Here is a 10,000-nt window from a genome sequence, read left to right as displayed (position 1 = left end):
ATCTTCCATTTATGCTATCCACCTACTTTGACAAGTTACACACCAGCAAATAGCACAGAAAACTTAGAAGGGGGTAAATATTAGTGCCAATTATATGCTTACATAAGTTAGCAGTGATTAGGGAATTATACAATAAAGTCTATATGCAGTACATTATGTTTTTAATGATCACTGTAACAAGCACTTAAGTGACTGTGATACACTAAGGAATGACCAATACCACTGCATAAGGGAAGCTGAACATGGCTAATCACACACACACACACACACACACACACACACACACACACACACATCCCAAAGCCCTGTCAAGGATTCTGAGAACAAGCAGAAATAAATGTCCATTTCCTCACAGCAAAAGTTAACAGTGGAGTGACATAAGTTGACACATAATAAATCAGGTTGTTTAAAATGTTTTGTAAGCACCTAACAAAAATAAGTGATGAGGTTACAGAGGATTCAACTATGTCAAACTCAGGTTATGATCCTGCAGATGAATCTGAGTAAACTGGCAACTACCGAAAAGCTGTAGCTCCACATAGCCACAAGTTTCAGGTCAAGCACGTGATGGCTTTGAATCTCTCTTTTCAGGGCTGGGCCTTAGTTTACTGGAAGGAAGGCGAAGAAATTTCAGAGCATAAGGTTAAGGCTAAATGAATACATACTTCAACAGCAGATTGAGAAAAAGAACTTTGTAAGTGAAACCTATGCCTCTTAATTCTGTCTACTGAATTGTTTCACTAACCTGAAAAGAAACATAAAATTAACTGTAAATCAAGCAATTCTTGGTACTGAATGCAACACTTCTATAACGTGGGGGCAGCTAGGGAAAGCACTGAGAAAAAAGACAATCAGCCCTGAGGCAGGGAGAAAGAAGAGAGATCTTCAGAAAAGGAGATGGAATTCTGATTAGGGAACTTGAGGCAGAAAGAAAGTCCAGTCTTGAAGATCAGCTTAGGAGTAATTGTATTACTAAGGATTCAAAATATTCACTCAAAAATTATTTTTAAAAAGCTGTTTCTATTACTTGAACTTCCAGTAGTTCCTAACTTCCCTAAAGAAAACAACAGGGAATACACAGTTGCACCTCCTAAAGAAAAAAGATACTTTACACTGCAGTTCCCAGTCTAAAGTTAACCTGAATTACAATATTCCACTGTTGAAAAAGGGAAGAATTTGGGGCTTAGCAGTTGGAGAATATACCATCGGAGACACCACAGTAGAGTCCAAGACAGAAAATATTCCCAAATCATAACATTCAGTAATGCACAGTAGAAGAAACAGGTCAGCTATTTTATATCTTTTATTAGTCTCTAAATTGGCTGAAACAAGTTCGCCCATTGCTAACAACTGACCCTAATTAGGATGAACAAGAAGAAACAGGCTTGGAAATACCACCAAACTCCTTATAACTGATATCTCCTGCTTAGACTCATCTGGAACCACAACATTAATTTCTGTCATCCTATCTCAAAAATGTTCACTGGAAGTACCAGGGGTTCAAAGGCAGAAAAGAATCAGTGGTGGCCTGAAAAAACTCATAAAGCTTGGGCAAACACTTTTTAGAAGACAAAAAAAAAAGGGAATCACAAAAGAAGATGCCTGCTCACCATTTCTGTTGAATATCCACCCATGGTCATTCAAGTAGCCCTGAAGAAAGCACTTAGATTTAATCCTTTTTTCTACACAAAGACACATGTTTATGAAACTCATAGCTACAAAACATCAGGGCCAATGACATCACAGGATTTAAAAAATGCTGGATATTTTGAGTTGTAAGTATTCAAAATAAAAAGAAAACCAAGCAAACTGAAAGAGTAGCAATTCTCAAAAAAGAATCAGCATTTTGGAAGTGATACAGAACAAAATCCAGTAGTTGCTTTAAGAACTTCTTTGGGAGACAAGATATATGGGTAAAGGTTATCTGTAAGTACCTACTACAGAGAATTGCTGTCCCTCCACCTCCCACCACATAAAAATACTGCTTGCCAAAATGCCCAGTCCTACCTACCGTCAAGCACAGGTTCCTAGCCTATGGAACAATGTGTAGCTGTTTTTGTCACTTTCTGAAGGTCAACATGTCTTACAGCACCTTTATTGTTTTCCCATCTTGCGGTACAACAGACAAAAGCAACACTTCATCTAGATTGTAACTGTGGGGGGCAGAGTTGGGAGAAATATATTATCAGTGAATTTTTTGAAACCTATCACCACTAGCACTGCATCCATAGTTGCAGCAACTGTTATCTAAATTAAACAATTTTATGACTAAGAAAAGATCACTAATTGATCTGGTATGACAATTATCACATTAATACATAATGTCATTCAGCCAAAAAAATATTAATTAGACAAGTAATGCTGTAATTGCATGGTGCTAAAAACTGCCATTTTACCAAAGATCTATTCTGGCACCTACTTGAGGACCAGGTGCCAAATTAAAAGCATATCTCATCCAATTTTTAAAAAAGTTTCACAGAATTCAAGCTAAAAAAGCTAGACACATGCATTGCATAGTGAACAGTGATTTGAAAAGAACAAATCCACCTACATTCTGCAATATCCTCCTGACCCATCTTCATGGGAAGACTGCAGAAGAAAGGCATTTTAGCCAAGCAATGTAAGGTTGTACTTGTCTACTCCAATATAACTCTTCCTGTAAGAGTGAAATTTATATGTACTGGGGAGTGAAGAAAGGAAGAAATGGAAGTTCTTCTGAATAGCCTATTTGGGACTGTGCAGTGAACACAGGGCCCCCACTCCCACCTGCTTCCCCATGAAAGGCACATTTCTTTCACTTTGTCCTGTCTAACAAATACAGAACATTTATATATGTATACTAAAACAAAACAAAGCCAAACCCACTAAACCAAACACTTCACTGCATATGCTTCTCCTCCTTGGGAGAAAAGAAGAGAACAAACAACATGTGACAGATAGGCAGTCATAGAGCTTAACATACTACTGGAAGGCATTCAGACGTAGTAGGACAAAGAAAGAATAAGTTCCTATATAGAATGGAGAATAAAGTAAATTGCAGGGAAAAAAGGACTAGACTTTTTTTTTAACCACCCTAAACAGGGTTATTAAGCCACAATGAAGTTTTTGGGAAAGGTATCACCACAAATTTCCTGTACATGAACAATAGCTAAAAATCAACTAATTATTCCTTAAAAGAGTAAGTAATCAGTAAAATAATGTGCATATCATGTGGACTGGAAATATATTCCCTGTTTCACCAGGGAAAACTATTGGGAATACTTTTAATTTTTAATTAAGAAGTAGTACTATAAGTCATTTTTTAACTATGTTTTGAATAGCTACCTCATGAATTAAGGTCAAAACACAATTTCTGAATTCTCAAGCTATGACGTAAGATTTGCTGTATTGATCTTCTGCCTGATTTGTAGGAGCCTCCAATCATTATTTTGACGGTTTTATCATACAGTAATAGACTTCCTTTTAGATAATTACAGTTACTATGTTCAATTTCAATCTTCTGTAGGACTTTTCCTTAGACAATCACACCTAGATCATGTTTCTTTCTTTAGTCATATATATGCAATAAACTCTGAATAACAGCGCTAATTATTTTAACACCACAATTTTAAGGCTTACCAAAACAAGTTCAAGGGTTAATTATACAAGAAAACTTTAATCTTTAAAATCTGTTGCAAAAATCATTTTGTAAGTAATGAGCATCCACTACAGGGAAACAAAAAGCAGAATATGTAATGTTAATAGAATTTAAAGTTGTTAGGTTGTACACATCTCACGTTTCAATTTATACCTGTCTCATCCTACCACCATGTCACTGCTGTCAACAGCCTGCATCTGTCTTCCCAATAACATCCCCATAGGTACCAGCAGGCTGCTCTTCAGCAGAATAGGCCCCAGTTCCTGAGCTCAGCCTCTTCTCACAGGGCAAGTGCTCCAGCCCCATTACTATCCTGGTGGCCCTCTAGTGAACTCACCTCTGTCGATTGATGTCTCCCTTGTACGCAAAGGGAGCCCAGAGCTCTGCTGCTGAGCTGAATCAGAGTCTCAAAGGCATCAAAGAGCACAGTGCTGGCTGTGCTGCAACCATGAAGCAATGTGACTGAGTAGGGCTGGTGTGTCACGGCTTCCCCTCCTGCCTGAGGGTTCTACATACATTTTTTGCATGGTCTGGCCTACCTAATGTTTAACTATTCATCTAAAAATCAAAACAAAGCTCAGCTGGCAGCATTATACTTTGTTGACTTGCTTATTTTCTTGTGATTTTCAAACAGTGGGTTCCAATCTCATTAGTCAAAGAAGTGATTAAACTCAGGCAAGTTTATTGCTTGCAGGCTCTATCATCTTTTGGAGAAAGGAGACCCAAAAAACAAAGAAAAAAAAAGGAGTTTGTTTTATTTTACCTAAAAGGTCGGAACACATAACCTAAGGAGAGGGTTCAGGGTCATGGATCCTACATGGAAAAAAAAAAATTCCAACAGCAGCCCCCAGCAAATTGTCTTTCATTGCTTTTTTATATGCTTTTTTCAACTGCTTTTCAGGGTTTTCTTTGGTGTTTTTCATTGGCTGCTTAAGATAGTTCTGAGGATGTCAAACATTTAGATCTCCCTTTCAGATGACTCTTCCCGCATTTTGTTGCATAGTCAGCTTTTTAATTGAGATGTCTCAGTAATGCCCTTCAAGCACTGCATTCAGCTCTCTTTTTAGCTTTTATGCTTTTTGCTCAAGCAGAGTCATTCTGAAGTAGAGCAAAGTCACACAAAGCTTTCTTAGCTCCTCCAATACAAAGGACATGGCTGCTGTAGTTACTCAGGACAAAACTGGTGGCAAGATGTTCCAGGGATTTAATGCTCATGCTTCAGCATAGTGCTGCATACGTGCTAGGGGAAGGTTTGAAGAGTAGTTTAAATTAGATTATTTGCAGTGAAAGGCATTTTTACAGAAGACAGCAAAGCCCATTCCTGCTGCTGTTGATGAGTTACACTGAAGTAGCAATATTTACACAGATGATAGCAAATCTACTATGGAAGGAACACATTTCACACTAAAGGATGTTCACCTCCTGTGAGTTTGAAGATATCCATTTCTATAAACAGAAACAACTTACTGTAGTTGAGAGCCATGATCTAAAATCTGAGATAACATTGGTCAAGTAGCTCACTGATGCTCAGTGCTTAACACCAAGGATGTTCTTTGTCTACTTAGGACATAGGCTTTCTCTAATATAGTCTAGACAGAGAAGCTGGAATAGTCAAAAGAAGAGTAACTTTTAGGATTTCAAGGCGAACAGCTTTTCTCAGCAATATTGTCTCAAGAAAAATTCTCTCCAGCACCGATTTATCAGTGCACCACTGAGGCTGCATTCATCAGACATTTATACAGAAATGGGAATACTGAGCCTTGCTCAGTGTTATAGAAAAGCTACTGAACTTTCTCTGAAAAAGTGGACAACAGACTTATAGAGGTTAGAAAGAAAAATTGCCCTTCATTTTGTGTTCATCCATTTTTCCCCTTCTAGCTTAAAGATGAAGCAGGGAATGAGTACATGTGGATTCAGAAGTGTCTAAATACATAAATCCATGCCTGTCAAGTGTTAAGACTGAATCCTTGTCTTTGCTTTGACACAGGCTGTAGGACTGTGGCCAAGTTAATTAACCTGTTCATGGTTCAACTGTTTCATTTGTAAACTGGGAGTACTATTTGGACAAAAACTCAAGCATGGCTAGTGAATAAGCTAGTAGTTCAAGATCATCAAGAAAGTGATGCGTAGTGGTTAGAAACCTGGCCATGTCAGCATCGTTCACTTCAGTTGTGCATGCTGTCCAGAATTCGGTGGAAATAAAACTAAGTATTTTCCCACATATAAAAAGAAAAGAAAGACTAAGGGTGCTGGCTTCACTAAATTAATGTCAATATTCATGTTGAAAGGATATAGTGAAACTGGTCACGTGAAAACTATTCTTTTGCATTGTAGCCTCAGCCTCCTGCTTCTGTTGCACTGTGCTTTTCTCATCCAAGAGTTAATGGGGTGAAAATAAGCTGTTTGCATGTATCCAACACTGGGACTCTGGAACCACTCCCCAGTTGCTTCAGCAAAAGTTTTAAGTCAGTTGCCAATTTTCACTTGCAAAGAGAAGTTTGTTTTGAATACCTGCATGAGACCTGTTCTGTAACAGCATCCACACGTGACAAGACTGTTACATGGCAAATAAAAAAAGCAGATTGTTAACAGTCAATCTACTGGCGAAGGAAAAATAGTTCCCTATTCCTAAAAAGAGGACAAGTGAAATACTGACAAGCAGATCAAAAAACTTGAGTGTACTCTAATTTCAGAGGCAGAATCCATTCTGGACATGCAAGCAGAGCAATCTTTTTTGTTTCTGTTTCGAGGGTGTAGAATTTGTTTTCACTAGTGCAACTAGTCTGCTTTGAAAGATGTCCCTACCTACTGGCTTTCCATTCTCATCAGGACAACTAAAGGAACATAGATGCTCCCCACAGTCAAGAGAAAGATATACAGTAATAAGCTATCAAAAAAAAAAAAAAAAGTTTGTGGTTTTTTTTTTTTCCAGAGAGGGAACTTCTGCTTCTGGGAGCACAGCTTAAACATCTGGTATACTTCCTGCCCCTGCCTTTGAAAAAATATTCTACATTATCAGTAGAATATCAGTATGAATTCAAAGATAGGAAGATGGAGAAACGGAAAAATTAAGAGTAGCTTCAAATGCTTGTTTAAAAACACTATCATTGGTCAGTATGAAAAATGACATTTTCTCAAGACTCTGTGTTTAATGATATGTGTGCAATTGCAAAGAAACTGTAATTTATGCAATTCTATCTTTTTGAACAGTGAAATCAGCTGTCAGTCAACAGAATGCAAACTTAATGGACCACATTCAGAAGTCACCCAGCAAAATACCCTTAACTAAAAAGCTCCTGTTTTCTGATACTAATTGGTTGAACAAAATTTCATGCATGTGGAAAAACACACGCAAAAAAGTTCAACAGAATATTGCCAAGACCTACTGTGCACCTGTAATTTTTACTAGAAGGTAACCTTCTGCAATTTAAGTTTTCACATATTCAGTAGACAAAGTGAAGATAGTTTTATATTCAAGATTGTTTTTACAAGCAGCAATACATAGCATTTACCATTTTCACAGCCTGAAAAACTAGTGATTAGCCCTGTTGTATGTCTAGATTTGTTAGGCACATAGCGATTTCTCCTAAATGTGCTGTATTTTAACATAACTCCAGGCTACCAGTCTGAAACCAAATCCTTACTTCTATGGATTCTGGATTAGTGCACTCTGATCATTAGTCAATGGTAATACACTTCTGAAAGATGAAGTGTATTCCTACAGTGTATGTATCAAGTAGCAAACACTCTGTAATATGGAAAAATGTGAAATAAGACTTATTCAAAATACATATTTTAATTCCTGGAGATTTAAGCAATTTGAGATTCTTTTGTAACAGCTTCTTCAGAGTTCAAAATAATTTCTAAAAGCTAAGTATGAGCAATTTCTTGCAGAGGTGATACAACTTTGAAATGAATTTTATGTTATGTTAGGATTGCTGACACAAGGAACTCACATTTAGGCAGTGTTCTCAGAACAAACAGATTATTTATGTTATGTATGCTGTATAAATATACAGACAATTTTGAAGTCAGAGTTTTGAATTACCTTTTATTATACATACTGTCTAAAATTTAATAATTATAGTTGCACTGTGCAATTTGTAATGCTGCAGAATGCTTGTTTTGAACTGTTTTCTAATTCTTGTCTTCCACTTCTCTACCTTCACTTGGCAAGTGGACTGTAGATGCATTCCAACAGAAGTGACGGATACTAGCGCTGCTCTGCTCAGCTGCTCATCTTGAGCATATAAACTGCATCTTATTGCCTTTTTCTTTTAACATTCCACTAAAAGCTGAGTGTAGAAACCCTAACAATACTGGTTTCTCTTTTAAAGTTGCTTATTCAATCACTAAGAAAAGTAGAGGAAGGTGGGAGGATATTCTGACCTTATATACATGTTACTGTCATGTTAATAATCAATAGCAGGTAGTCATACAGAAGAAGCTTGAGATTGTTATTTTACATTATTATCTAAGTGTAAACAAAATGAGGGCAGAAAAGGTAAGATTAAAAAAAATGTGTAAGTTTTTGCACTTCTTCCTCTTTATGTAGTTGCAATTACAAATTTCTGTTCCTGTTTAACACTTTACCAATGGCCCGGAGGATGCAAAAGAGTGTACTTTCCTCAAGTTTGCAGGTAACACCAAATTGGCAGGCCGGGCTGCCATTCAGAGGGGCCTGGAGAGACAGGCTGGAGCAACAGGCCAGCAGGAATCTCATGAAATTTAGTAAGGGCAAATGCAGAGTCCAGTACCTGGGAAGGAGAAACTCCTGGCAACAATGCAGGCTGGGACGGACTAGCTGGGGAGCAGCTCTGTAGAAAAGGACCTGGTGGCATTGGTGGGGCAGAAAGCTGAACGTGAGCCAGCACTGTGTTGTGGCAGAGAAGGTGGACAACAGCAACTTGGGCTCTACCAAAAGGAGCAGAGCCAGTAGATTGCAGGAAGCGATTAACCCCTTTACTTAGCATTTATTAGATCACGTCTAGAAGGCTGTTTTCACACCCTGGTATTCAACACCTGGAATTCAACGTCTTAAAAGGATTCTAGGTCTCTAAGTACAGAATTTATCTATCTTAATGACAACATCGATTTTATTTTTCTTTTTAGAGTACAGAGATAACTGCAATATATGATGTTACGTTTATAGGGTTTCATTAGGCTTGTATAAGGCACTGTCTCCCCTTGGCCCCACAGTTTTGTTTGGAGTTAATCTTCCATACATTGATAGAATAATCTGAGAGATTTAATAAGGTAACAGGCAGAAGAATTATTACAGTGCTTGGCTGAGTAAGAGGTTAAGTCAAAGGATACATAGAGAAAGTACATTCTTCAAAATGTTCAGCATCCCAATAGAACCTGAACCTTGTCACAGACTGAAAATTGGCACACAAGGCTCCACTGCTCAAACCCAAATAGTAAAAACACTAAACGATTTATTTTTGTCGCATCCAGAAACTGTATACTTTTCTTTGACAACATGCGGAATAGCAATTATTATACCAAAACTGTTTTTGATGTACTTAAAAAAACAGAAAGTGGTATTCAGATCAATTCTAAGCACAGCTACTTCATGTAAGAAAACTGTAGTGAACTCTAACAGTATTTTTTATTGCAACAGCATTACACTGCATAGAAAACAGGGAAAAGAAACAGGGAATTTGGTGTGATATCACAGTAACCTCTACCATAAGATCAGTTACTGGAAAATTAAAAAAAAAAAAAAGGCTATCAAATCAAGACATCTATTTTCTGGAATGGAAGAAGACTAGGCCATGAAGTGTACACAGGTTCCCACTATACTTAAACTAACTGGGCAGAATTTAAGTGCACATTCCTTATTCATTTTAAATGGAATATCAAAGGTATTACAGTGTTAGTTACTCTAACTTCTATAATGGCAAGTTCCTTTCCTAGGAGTATACGCCAGTTGGTGGAAAACTTTTAGTTAGTACAGATGTCTTCATATAAAAAGATTTATTTCTTGCTTTCAACAGATTTTGTTGCCCACCTTGCAAAAAGAAGTGTAAATATTACTGTTCAGTGACAATTCTGCTCCCATATTCACTTTGCCCACAGATTTACTCTTTTAGTTTCTGGTTCTTCATAAACAAACAGAAACTCCTTCCCAGAAAGTTTTGCTTATCAAGGTGCACGCACTATAAATGACTTCCACCTGATACAACATGCTGTGTTTAAAAGCACAGCCAAAACATACTTTCTTTATATTCTAAACAGACTATTGTAAACTGGGTTGTGTGTCTTTTTTAAATACTATTTGTGTAATGAGATCTTTTAACCCTTTACATTGTGTAATTCTATGGTTTAAAGCCTATACAGGAGAGTCTCAAAGATAATAGC

At 37.2% G+C, this 10,000-nt stretch overlaps 1 protein-coding gene across 1 annotated transcript in view; it reads right to left on the bottom strand.

Annotated features, from left to right (window-relative positions):
• Window positions 1–10,000, bottom strand: part of CDIN1 (CDAN1 interacting nuclease 1) — a 126,739-nt gene that overhangs the window by 81,224 nt on the left and 35,515 nt on the right. The window lies entirely within an intron of this gene.

Source organism: Leptosomus discolor, chromosome 3 (genome assembly GCF_034619465.1).
Source record: "Leptosomus discolor isolate bLepDis1 chromosome 3, bLepDis1.hap2, whole genome shotgun sequence".
NCBI classification, from domain to species: Eukaryota; Metazoa; Chordata; class Aves; order Leptosomiformes; family Leptosomidae; genus Leptosomus; species Leptosomus discolor.
Note: the sequence above shows the minus strand (reverse complement) of the source record. Positions and strands in the feature narration are given on the sequence as shown.